Source organism: Chiroxiphia lanceolata, chromosome 1, assembly GCF_009829145.1.
Source record: "Chiroxiphia lanceolata isolate bChiLan1 chromosome 1, bChiLan1.pri, whole genome shotgun sequence".
Classification (NCBI taxonomy): Eukaryota; Metazoa; Chordata; class Aves; order Passeriformes; family Pipridae; genus Chiroxiphia; species Chiroxiphia lanceolata.
Window position 1 is genome coordinate 79,003,272 of NC_045637.1, and position 13,525 is coordinate 79,016,796.

Sequence of the window (13,525 nt, forward strand, 5' to 3'; positions counted from 1 at the left end):
CTTCATAGATTCTTGTTGCAGTGTGTTACCCATCCTTAAAGGTCTCTTTGTCATCTTTCAGCCATACTCCTGTTACCTTCTATTTCATACAATAATTAAATGAGGGAAGAAAATATGTCAGCAGGTAGATAATACTGTGGGTGAAGTCATACCCTTATTGCAGTGTTTGTACCAAGTAGAGGAAGCTTGTCTTATTTTATCCTTTCTTTCCCCCCCCTCCATTTTTTAGCTGTTCAAATGTTTTATCCAATTACTGCCATGATTTCTTGAGTTAGAGTTTGTTCATACAAAGTTTGTGAACAAAGATCTACCATGTAGCTATCTTTTCTTTCTGAACATTTTCTTTCTCCTTTCTGTGAGTTTTCTGTAGTTTTCATTCCAAAGTTTAATCCTGTTGTCTATGGATCACAATGATGACAGGTGGGAAGAACTGGCAGAAGGTAATCTTATACATGCATCATGCATCTATTGCTACTGCAAAATTTTCACTTTAAAATTCATTTGTGGTATCTTCTGCAATTCCTGTAGAAGTGGTAAATGATGTATGAAATGAAACATTTTTGTTGTCTGATTTTACTGAGAATTCAGAGAATAATGTTGTAGTCACTACTGAGGCATATTTATCTCATTTGCCATAATACTCGATATTAAGACAAGCTGTCAAAAGTTTACTTGGATAAAAACTGTTAGAGAATGAGGGCAAGGGATTTTTAGGGCAAATAGACTATTTTCAGGAAAATCAAAAGAAAAGAAAAGCAGTATTGTCACTGAACAACCCAATTGTTAGACTTCATCTTGGAAGTAGGTCACCTTTTCTGAGGAAGGATGAGATTGCCCTAGAGATGGAACAATTTAAGGTTAAGACAATAATTCAGGTGTTAAAAATCCTTATTAGAAATAAAGCTTGCACCTATTATGAGAAGCAGAGGTCAGAGACTATAATATCGTGTAATTTTAGTTATGATTACAACAGAAACAGAAAATTCAACCAGATTAAGAGCTTAATTCTTATTTTCTATATGTAAATCGTTGTGTTCTCTACTTTGTTTTCTCTTTCTCTTGAATTAGACCCTCAAAAGTTTTTTGTTTTGAACTACTGAGAGATGCAGACTCAAAGCAACCTACTGGCAATAGGCTAGCTTTTCTTCGGCTTGTGTGAACCCCTAAGACTTCAAGACTGTATGAAGAGTAGGTTTAAAACCATTGTTTTGTGGTAGTGTGTCTTACTGTTTTAAAAAGTAATAAAAATGGTGAAGTATTTTCTTTTAAAGGTGAGTGAACACACATACATGTAGAAATACTGACATCTGCATTCAAATTTTGTGATATAATCTGCTCACTTGATCTACTCAGATTTACTTTCATCTTCACAGCAGCTGTGGCTAGTATCATTACTGTTGAGGTCCTTAATTTACCGGTCTTACTTGTGTTCTCTGTTGTTGCTCTTTTGACCTCTGCACTTGAACCTGTCAGCACTGAGAACTGACAAGTTTTTGCAGAACCAAAGTCAAAGACTGATTTCTCTGCTTCCTCACTATAATTTTTTCTTCCCGCTCTCTTTAAATCAGAGATTAGAAAAAGAAGTGACACAAAGTATGCATCAGTTCAACAAATAACTCATGATGCAGCTACGATTTTGTTGGTGATGTCTTTCTGCCAAGGCATTAGATTTGTTTTACAGGGGAGAACGCTGCTCCATTTAGTATAGGAGTGGAAGCACTGATCTCTGGGTTCTTTTTCCCTTCCCTGAAGATTTTCAGTAGAATTTTGGTAACTTCATTATCATATCCATAAAGCAGTCAATATATCTTACTATTTTTAATGATATTTGGAATATTTACTGTGGAAATTGCCTCCCTAGTTTCTTCATGAAAAAGATCTAATTATAAGAGAACAAATATGGTGAAACAGAGAAATGTGGAAGTGTCCCCACTTTTTTCAGAATGGTCATTTTTATTGGGTTAAGCTTTCTGGAAAATACACATTGCCCATGTTTTCTGGAGTCTCAGGGGTTAAACAGAAATCTACTATCAAAGACATGAAAGATTATCCAGAAGATAGTTTCCAATTTAGTTTGTTTTCTCACTTTTCACAAGAAAGTGAAAAAAATGTGTAGGTTTCCATCCTTGACTGTTCTTAACCAGAATAGTTAGAACAGAAAGGAAAAATGCTTTATGAATTTTAACTTCTCTTTTGTAAGTAGAACAAAGCAAACTTGTTTAAATACAGAACAAGTGCTCACCTTTTCAAGTAACCAGGCCATAACAAGCAAATTTTTATCTTTTTTTTTTTTTTTTTAATCTGTGATGAGGACATAATTACTTAACACCTGAAAAGAAAGTATAATGAAAACATTTTTTTTATTCTTCTTGTTGTCCCATAGTTTCATCTCTCTTTATTTTATTCTCTTTTCATCTTAAGGCGTATTTTTCCTGTTCTTCACTTAGTTATAGCAGATGCTGTACTCTGATAAACTTTGTCTCATTAAGTGTTAGTGTCTGGTACAGCCCCAGTAGCCCTCAACAAGACTCATCAGAGGCACAGAGCAGATCGAAAAGCAATTAGCATTCTGGCTTGTGATAATTACCCACAGTATGGGAGGCTTATCCAAGATGTAGTTTCCACTGTGTCTAATAATAGGATTCTTTAAACACTGATATATTTTCATGGACACACCAGTGCTCTCATTTCAATTCTGTCACTTATCTCAGATAGGGGAAATAAACATCCCTCACACATTTTTTTCTGTCATAAAAAAAAGTACACTGCTGTTCTGACAACTTGTAATGTCACCTAAAAGTCACCTTGAATCATGTTTTAATCAGCTGGAACAAGGCAACATCTCATTTATTTCTGCAGTTTCCTTGCTCTGCAATGCACTGATTGCCAAGACATAGAAATCCAAATTGAGCTCTGATTAAAATGGAATGAAGATGCAGATGCTGCTGTTGGTTCAGAGGGGCACTCTGCTCTGTACTAGGAAAGGTCAAGGTGATACAAGTTCCAATTAAACCAGAAAGATTTGCTGCAGTCCGTGAATATGTTGCATTGAAACAAGTTTATGCCGTGACAGATTGAATAATTTTTGGTTCATTTGTCTTTGATCTATTAGCTTCTATTAGCACAAGAGCTTGCTTAAAAACAAAGTCAGTATTTTTCACATCCTGCGGTAAGATACAATCCCGATCTCATGAAAGTATTGTTTCAGAAGCTTGGAAATCATCCACCACCTCCCATATGTAGACAGTACTCCGAAGCTGTTTGACATTTGTGTCAATTTTGATTTACTGTTGAATTTTAACACCTGGATAAATAAATAATTAGTTAAAACACACTTTTATTTCTAACTTAATCTAAAGACACAATATACAAATGAATGGGTGATTGTGTAGATGGGCTAGAAATGAGACATCCATGTTGTCTTTAACTCAGCTAAATATAGCTAAAGACGAAACGATTACAATAATAACCCACATCACACAGAGATTTTAAAAATAGACACTGATGGTTGAGTTGCAGTATACAGAAATCATAACTCATTTATACATTTGGGCTATGTCTGTTACAAGACTATACATTTATTGGTAACGTTTTACAATAGATGAAGTTGCCTATTAATTCAAGTGCGCTCCTGTAAACCCTGTGGCTACCAATATGAAAGAAGCAACATGATGTTATTCTTAACTGCAGAAAACGTGTTTTGAGTTTTGGCAAAGCAGTTCTGTCATATTATTGAGCTAGAAAGTGTAGTAACACCAGGTGACTCGATTCCGAAAAATCTGGTATAAAGAACTACTCAGAGACTTTTGGATCTTTTGAACAGTAAAGGTATTTATTGCCAATGTCGGGAGCAACCATGGTTTGCACCCCAGAGAACTTGCTAAAAGGTTTCACACAAAATCAGGAGGGTTTTTACAATTTTCATATATGATTAAATGCATATTCATATGATTGCAACATCTATCTATACATATTAATAACAGGCGGAGTATAGGTGGGGCTCAGACAGAGTTTCTCTTGGTCCTCAATTTTGGTAGGGGTTTCATTCTTCATCCCATGGGTCTTTGCTCCACTTCATCACCCTGAACTTTCTACCTTTCCATTGTTCTTGATCAGCTCAGTGAAGCTTGGAGAAAGCCCTGGCTCCAGGCCTATTTCTCCTATTCAAATGTCTACCTTATCTTACTGTATCCTAATTTATTACCTCGAGGCCTATTGTATATTACCTCTAACATTCTTCCAAGTTTTGGTCCAGTAAGCAGAACAGAACAAGCCTTAGCAACACAGACCAGCTAGAAGTTAAGGGGCCTCTTAGTAGACCCAAATCTTTCAGTTAACTCTTTTGGGCCTAGCTTCTTGTTTCAGACTTTAAAATTTACCATCTGGAACCTTCCAGGAAAAAGTAACAGGAAAAGACTGAGGAGTGAGCTAATTTAGACACTGATTCTATTTGGAGGCTAGTGTGAACACATTGGAAGAATATGATAGGGTTTTTTTATTTTTATTTTTTTTTCTGAGAATATTGACAATGCTGGCAATATTGTGATGGGACATTTTTCTGAATTAATAGCTGAGTGAAATACAGTACAGTGCCAGTATAACTCCTTACTCTTGCACCAGAGGAGGTAATAGGAAAGGGGAGTGAAAGTGAACTATATCTGACACTGCTTCATAAACTGAGCATGAGGTTGGAAATGTTATGACATATTAATGAGTAAAACATGAGAGCTACTCTCCATTTGCAGACCAAAACTATGCAAAAGTACTAAGCAGGAAATTGTTAGGACCAAAGAAAAGGTCTCGTCAAACATACTCAAGGGAATGGATTTCTGAATAGTATTACTGACAATGCAACAGTGACCCATTTTATCTTTTCTTTTTGAGAACCTGGTAGTTAAAAGATTCACCCTTTCTGTATGACTTTGTTTGGTTACGTAGCTTAGCTTTCATAGGCCTAGGTGTGGTGAGATCGCAGACTTTGGCTCATCTTTAGTTTCAGTCCTTGACCAAGACCATTATTCAAAGAAAACAGTACTTTCTGTGTTAGAAAATTAAGCTTATCCATGAAACATTTGTTGAGTGGTCTGTCATTGGCAGAAACTATAGTCCCCAAAAAACAAAATTCAGCTCTTATCTGTGTAGGCTTGGGAAGACAACTCAGTAACGAGTGTGGCAGTAAGCAGAGGGTAACTAGTGTTTTAATGCCCATTGTGCCTCTTAAAATCTTTTCCTTATCCTATAACTATTTTTGACTTTATAACCCACATGCAATGTCCTGTTGAAAGATTTGAGGATGCTAAATTATATCTCATTTTTCTAGATGATCACATAGACAAAAACTAATTCCTTGAATCTACAGACATTAGCAAAAGAAAGTCTACCCATTTTTTAAATAGATATTTTCTTATGGTTTACTCAAAGTTTATAGTATTTCTCAGCCCTGTTTTACAATGTCAGTGGAAAGTATTTATGACACAGGCTTTAGGACTAAATATGTCTATCCATATTTGAATATCATTAACAATAAATGAAACGTGTTGAATGTTAATGACAGTGACAAAATCATATAATTCAAAATTTCACTAGCATAATACCTGATAGTTTAATAGCATTTAGGGGCTTTAATTTTGAGACTCATTTCATACTTTTTATAATTCAATAGTTATGGTTGCTTAGCCAGCTTTTTCAGTGGTTTTCCACTTTACTGAGGCTACAATCCTGTTAATAAATTAACTTGTCTAATTTTCTGCCCCTGACAACAAGTGGCATGCTACCATTTTTATGTGTACCCTTTCCACACTGCATTCCCTTGGGTCAATATGTGAACCCTTGTATCTTATTGAATACAGAGACCTTTCCATGTCAACATGGGACACTGTCCTCACAGTTTAACTCACTTCCCTTAAAAAAAACAGGTAATCTTCTCCAGATAGGCTGCTGTCAACCATCCCTGACCCATGCCTTTCCTCAGTCTTTGTACAAGTGTTTTCTCTGAAGGTGCTAATTAGGCATGCTCCGTGTCAAAGCGCAGGTCAACAGTTAGGCAGCATGTATGATCATATGCCACCACTTCAGGCTAGGACCTGACCAAAAATATTTTACTAGGAAAAGCAAAGCCTGAGGATCCAAAAAATTCGTTATTGCTTTTATCACCCTAGAAAAATGATAGTGTTAGACTTGAAAACCTAAGTATTTTGTGGTTGTTTGTTTTTTCTTCTTCTTAAATGCCTTCAAAATTTCTATATTATTAAAAAGATTTCTCATATTCTGGCTTTGATTTCCTATAGCCTGAAACAAAATCTGTTGCCCTTCAAATGCTGTCATTATGGTTGACTATAATCAGGAGGGATTATATGGACCAATGACACACTGAGTTCTTCTAAGATGTTTGTGACCGATGTGTTTAAAAAAGATTATTTCATTCTGTATTAAACATTTTGTGCTTTATTAGGTAGTGGAGGCAGGGGGGCATGAAAAAGCTGTCTTCAATTTTACTTGTATTTATTATAATTTATAAGTCTGGATAATCAACTTTAATGTTTATTGTGCCAGCAATTAGTATCACACTTATACACAGATGGTGCATTGTTCCTCTGCTATAGAAAGGACCTCTCTGAAGAATTAACAGCAACACTGATTTGCGAAATGCTGAATATTCAAAATTCTAATTGCTTAAGAAAGCTGATATTAAACCAATTTTATGGAAAAATTTTCCTCATCTACCACTCTACACTTGCTGTTGCTATTTTACTTGCAAAAGCTGAATTGCGGCTTATAATTAAGATACATAATTTTACTTCCTAAACAAAAGATTGTTAACTCAAAGCTAGGTTCAAGTGCCTGCTCTATTGTACATTTCTTACAGCTTTTAGATTAAGATGAACTTCAGTACAGATCATCACGTGATTTTGTGCTGAATCTGATACAAGTTGAATTTGTTATGCACTTTTTATTACAGGCCTTAGCCTCATCAGTTATTTTTAAGGTGTCTCTTGAAATGTGTCTGTTGAAACTGAATACTGGGATTGGAACCAAAACCCTTAGATCCTCAGGAGTTTTATTTTTCTTCCCACCCTGCTGGCTATTAAACATATTATATTTGAGTTCAGAGTGACTATGCTGCAGAGAAGCCCAGATGAGCTTCTGATGCTTGTTTCGGCTGTGACATGTTTGGTTCGCCCTTGGCCAGTCTGCACAGTCTTGATAAAGGGCCCTTCTAGTTCATTGAGGATGGTCATGCTTTTCTGCAGTGAAGAGTTCTGGCTTATGACTCTCCAGAGCATATCTTTGTATGTAAATGGATTCTTAAGAGTTCTCATCTCTTGCAATTTCTATTTTATTTTCCAGATTCTCAGACCCAGGTTCTGCATCTCACAGCACACTTGTATTTTGCTGAAGCAAATGAGCTTCTACCTCTTTACCTCACAAATTAAGATCACTCCTTTTTGAAGGGAAAACCTGTTCTTTTCTGAAAGTTTGTGTTGTGTAAATGTTGTACTTATTTTTTTAATATATATATATAAGAAAATTGTTTCATACTGTCTTGGAAACTACGCGCTGATGACAATACATCGGATTGGTGCTGTAATTTTTTCTTTTCTTTTCTAACACTAAGATAAGAAAGGGCTAGATGCTTGGTTCTTTTGTATCTATTTTTGGCTGTCAGGAGCTTTCAGATAGAGTTTCAATAATTTAGAAAGACTTGATTGATATAAAGTAAATCTTTTTGATATAAAGTAAATCTTATTTCAGCCTGCACACTTACCACAATAACTGCATATTTCCATATTTCTTTTGAATTTTGGTAAAGCACAGAGGATATAGGACAAGTTCCTAGTTACAAGATTGTCGAGTAATTCAGAGTGTAAATGATATAATGACAAATATTTTAGTGGTATATTTTGGAATAACTGAACAAACTACTGGAAATCATGTCAGAGATGTGCTCTTGTAAGACTCAGAATTTTATTTTTCTGAAGATTCAGAAAGACGAAAGAAGTACTGCTGATATGGGCAAACATGAAAAATAAGGCTATAGATCACCAGATGATATAAAATAATACAGACCCTTTTTCTTTGAAATTTTAGAATGCATTGAAACTTAGTTGAGACTCTGACCCTCTAAATTTTACTACTTTCCAGTATTGTAAAGTATAACATTGCTTAAATTAGTCCTCGAGAACCTTCCCTGATTGAATGAAAAAGAAATAATGTGTTGAATATTCAATTATGTGTTGAATAGACTGAGAGATGAACGTGTAGAAATGTGCTTCTCTACAGAAAATCTATGCCTCTTTAACAATCTTCAGCTTCTTTTTTTTTCTCTTTTTTTTTTTTTTTTTTTTTTGCAGGGCACTCAGTTATGGCATAACCTTACTCCTATAGTCAATGACCTGAGCTGGAATAGAATTAGTTTAGTGTTAAATGCTTTGAAAAATTTGTATAACATATCTGTTTATGCTTTTATTATTACAAAAGCTTTTCTAAGCTCTTAACTTTTTAATTGCACTTTTAATTTTTTACCTGGGAATATATCTTAATTTCTAGTGTTTCTACAGAGAAAATAGAATTATCTAGGGTCACTAGGAAAGAAGCAGATACATAAATATAACTATTTCATGTTTTCTTCCAGACACACTTAGTTATACAGTAATGTACCTAATTAGTCCCTCACCTTTAGTAAGTATCATTTTGAAAATGTGACATGACACAGAGCAAGGAAATGGAAGCAGTTTAATTACCTAGGTAGCCTCATCTCCTCAGATGGTGAGATTGACGGGGAGATAGACAACAGGTTAGCAAAGGCATATAGTGCTTTTGGAAAACTCCATAAAAGAGTATGGCGTAATAAACACTTAAAGAAAAGCACCAAGATCAGTGTTTACAGAGCCATTGCGCTGTCTACTCTCTTATATGGTCTGAATCATGGGTCATCTACTGCCACCACCTGCAACTCCTAGAACGCTTCCATCAACACTGTCTCCGTACAGTCCTAAACATCCACTGGTCAGATTATTTGACCAATACATCTGTTCTTGAACAAGCAGTAGTCACAAGTATTGAGGCCATGTTGCTGAGAACACAGTTGCGCTGGGCAGGGCACATCTCAAGGATGAAGGACCACCACCTCCCTAAGATCTTGCTTTGTGGTGAACTTGCCACTGGCTGCCGCAAGAGAGGAGCCCCGAAGAGAAGATACAAGGACTCCCTGAAACAACATCTCAGCCTTGGCCATATTGATCAACATAACTGGTCTACTCTGGCCTCCAATCGGGAGACCTGGAGACACACCATCTATAACGTTGCTGATGCTTTTGAGAAAGCACGCAGGATGACTCTTGAGGAGAAAAGGCAACACAGAAAGAATCGTGTCTTGCAGAATATACCACCTAAGGAGTCTTTCTGCCGTGCCTTTTGCAACCAGATGTGCCTGTCTCGTATTGGCCTTTTTAGCCACCAGCATGCTTGTAACAAACGTGGGTAGAGCCCTCCCCAAATCTTTGTTCGCGAAGCCTGGCCATGACAATGACGATGACAACAACAATATATTTTAAAACATGCAAACGTATATTGTTTAAATATATGATGTATTGTAAAACATGTATATGGCTCTGAAATATATGACTTCTCTATGAGCCTCAGAAGTCTTTGTGAGCGTGCTCATAAATATGTTTTCTTTTTCTTAGTCATCTTTTTTATTTAAACATAAAGACATTAATATGTCATACTAGTAGCTGTTTGTGAACTTCTGTGAACTTCATCATAATGGACCAGTGCCAAACATGCTAACTAGTAGAGGACTTCACTAGTAATAGTTGCTTTCTCTGAGTAACCAAAGAGAGTACACAACATATGATCTTATTTGACCAGTTTAATAACTTAAGTTTGTTGAAAATTTTGAATATTATACAATATTCTATGCCTTCCTCTAAAAATAAAAAAAGTTTTGCCTTCAAGTCTTTGAAATTAATTTGTAGCTTAATAATGTTCTGAATTACTACTGAAACTTTGACTTATGAATGCTAACACAACTTTTTTGCATTTATTTGGATATACAATTCTGCTAGTCAAGTGTATTTTTCTATTTTCTGTACAGTAAAATTAACAGTTTGCAAAAATTACTATTCTCCAATTGGATGTAGCACAGAAATTTCATAGGTTCTTTAGCTTTTTTTTGTCTCAAAGACAAATATATTTTTTGAATCTCCTCAGTTTTGACATTTAGAAGGGAGTGTTATCCTATTAACACGATTTTTTGTGAATATACCAGATGGTTTCTTTTTTATTTTTTTGAAATCAATAACGTTTGGTAAGAAATACAATAAAGACAACGCAAAAATGAAGAATTTGTCTGCAAGATTTCTGTAATATTAGCATTAATTTGAAATAAAAAGAAAAAACACCTGTATTTCTAAGAACAACCTTGATCCAGTCATCCCCAAAAAAACCCTCCAACGTCTCTGTGATTCAAAGATTTGTGTAACATCTGGGAAGATTGATTTCACTGCTGATCACATAGAATTGATAGCTGCTTACTTTAGAATGGTAGTACTGAACTCTAAACCGAAAATCTTTAATGGAAGTGTTATTTTTTGCTTAGAATGAGTTGTGAAAAAGAAGTATTTTGTTATAGGCAAATTTAAAAAAAAATACTTTTTTTTTTTTTAACTAGGTTATCTAAGCCGTTTAAAATGCAAATAAATGTATAAGTTATTCAGTGAAAGGTTTGTGTCATCTGTACATCCCTGGAAACAGAAGTTTTACAAAATGTGTGTTTTTCTTTCAAGTGACATCTAAAGTAGTGGTGCTTTTCTCTTCAAAGCTATTTCCACAGATTCTAATTGAAATTTTTTCTTCATAATATATTTTAAGGCATTCATAACCATAAGCTAACTGAAAAGATCTGCAACCATAAATACATTTTTCTTAATAGCGGGCTTCACATGAAATGTGATCTCATACTTGCAATTCAGCATTACTTATTCAAGTAACTTCTTAGGTCAAAGCTGGGGTAGCTTCTCTCCTTTTTGGGGTTTTAACCATGTTATGGACAAAAATGTTCTGTCTAGAAATCTCTGTTTATAAATGGCAGATATCAAGCTCCATTTTTGGCTATATTGCTCCATTAGTTTCAGGTAACATAGAAATATATTTTAAAATATCTTCAAGCAGTGATCCAGGAATTCAGAGTGACACATCAAAAAATAACTGTTCTGGAAACAAAATAGGTTTTTAAACCAAAGAATTGCCTAGACACCCTTCTGGCCTCTAAACCATTTGATAAATTGTTGCTGCATATTTGGTGAGTCAGTCAATAAATACCATTGCTGAGAACAGTCACATTTTCTATGTCCTGTCACTTTGCAGCTTATTTTTTATTTGATAAGATTGTCTCTTGAAGCTCATTGTATGCTTCTGTAAAAAGAGTCATCTGGTTATCAGTTGGAAATTGGGAAACTGCCATGTATTTTTTCATAGCCTTTGCTATCAGTAGATTAAACTCCCAGTAGAAAAAATTCCATCTGTTTATCCGTACGTATGAAAACTAGAAAATGAACAGCACAAGAAGTCAGTATTAGTTTTCATGTTCCCCATAGGTGTTCAGCTGAGCTGCATTTATGTATGTATATATGAAGACATACATGTATGTAAATGTGTGTTTATTTGTCGTAGGGTTTTTTACCTTTGGAGAAAATTTCTTTCCAAAGCCCTTAGTATCTCTGGTTTATTTTCTTAAAAAATTTGCAGCATTGGCTGATACCATATTTAACACACAGAACTACTACTTCTTTCTATTCACAAAGCCTCAATTAGTCAGAGAATGCAAGATATTTTTGTCTGACAGTAAAAATAATGGCAATTTTTTTTATCTTATCATTTGCAAATATCATGTTAGTATAGACCTGAATTAAGGTATATCAATTTGAGTAGTTAATTAGTTTGACCCACCCACATGGTATTACTCAATTGCAAAGCCAGAGCACTTAAAACACCTTTGTGATTTACAGATGCTAAAAGAAAGCCATATGTAACACTGGAGCAAAAGTATCCCTTTTCTGAGTAGTGATGGCATATTCCAATGATGTTCTTGTAATTTTAAACTGAAAGTTGACTTTTTCTCAGTATCAGCATTTTCAACACTAAAATACAAATTTAGTACATAGAAGAGCAAGATAATCCAGTGCTCATTAAATTGAATCGATATATTCTCACTGAACTTAATAGAAAGCAGTGAGCCTAAAACAGATAGAAAAGTCAGTTTATGGGAGCCAAGTATAAGAACCCTTGTTTCATGGAGTATAGCTGGCAAGCTAATGATCAGTGATACAACATAGAAAGTTTTTTTCACTGCAGCTTCCCTTATTGCCACCAATTTAGCAGTACATGAGTAAGAGAAAGATGTTTAAGAAGAACACTCTAATGTAAGTGGTCAATAAAACTATGCGATCCGAGATTGGAGGTAGAAGTTGGAATATTTATTGAACATGCGACACGTAATATAAGGGTCTTGGAGGTAGGACATGTTAATGAAGAGGACAGGTTATGCTAACTAGGAGGTGGATTATGCTAACTAGAGGATTACACAATTTTCTATTGCAATTACACAAGTGGTTAATATTTTCCTATGGTGAACACCACATGGTGGGGAGAGAACAAAAGGCTTTCTGAATCGTCTGACAACATCACCACAAAGTCTTTCCATATCTTACTGAAGGAGACAGGACCATCAAACATAGGTAAACATTAACAAGTCTTGTAATGAAGTTCCTCAGAGTTTCTCCCAGCTCTTGCTGTCCATGGCCTGCTACATAATTCCATCAGTTCCTTTTCTGCTGATAGCCGAGTTTCAGATTCCAACGCTCCAACATCAAGTAACCTACAAATCCCAAACCATTTATCTGAAAATTGCCTAGTCACAGAACACATTTTTTTGACAAGGCAGGTTATAAATTTTTATAGTTTTTCCTATTAGCCACCTCTGCATAGGTTCCTCTGTGTAAACTGCAGGTGAAAGAATTTTCATGGTTCCAGCTGGAAATGAGACTGTGTAAAAGGGCAACTGATGTAAAGAGCTGCTGATTACTGAGGCTGTTTGTCTTCTAGGCTGAATGCAACTGAGACCCAAAATCAATACAGATAACAAAGAAAAGACTTTAGTGGAGTCTATACAGTTCCAGAGGGAACTTCAAGTCCTTCCCTCAGTGATATATTAAGATTCTTGATGTAAATAGTTTTAAAGAAGCATTTATAAGTGCTTCTCAGTGCCAAAGAAACATAGAAAATTTAAATGCCAGCATAGCTAGTTTGCCTTCCTGGAGACATCCTTCTGGTTGTTGTTTTATTTGTCTATTACTTCATGAAAATCATGACTAGAAAACAGAAGACAGTTGGGTCAGGGGCAGAAGCTGAACAGTGAATGGGGACCACTTGAAAGAGTATTTCTTCAATAGAAGAGAATACAAAGTTCTATAAAGAATCACATAGGATGAAAAATGGCATTGGAATAAATAGAAAAAGAACTGAC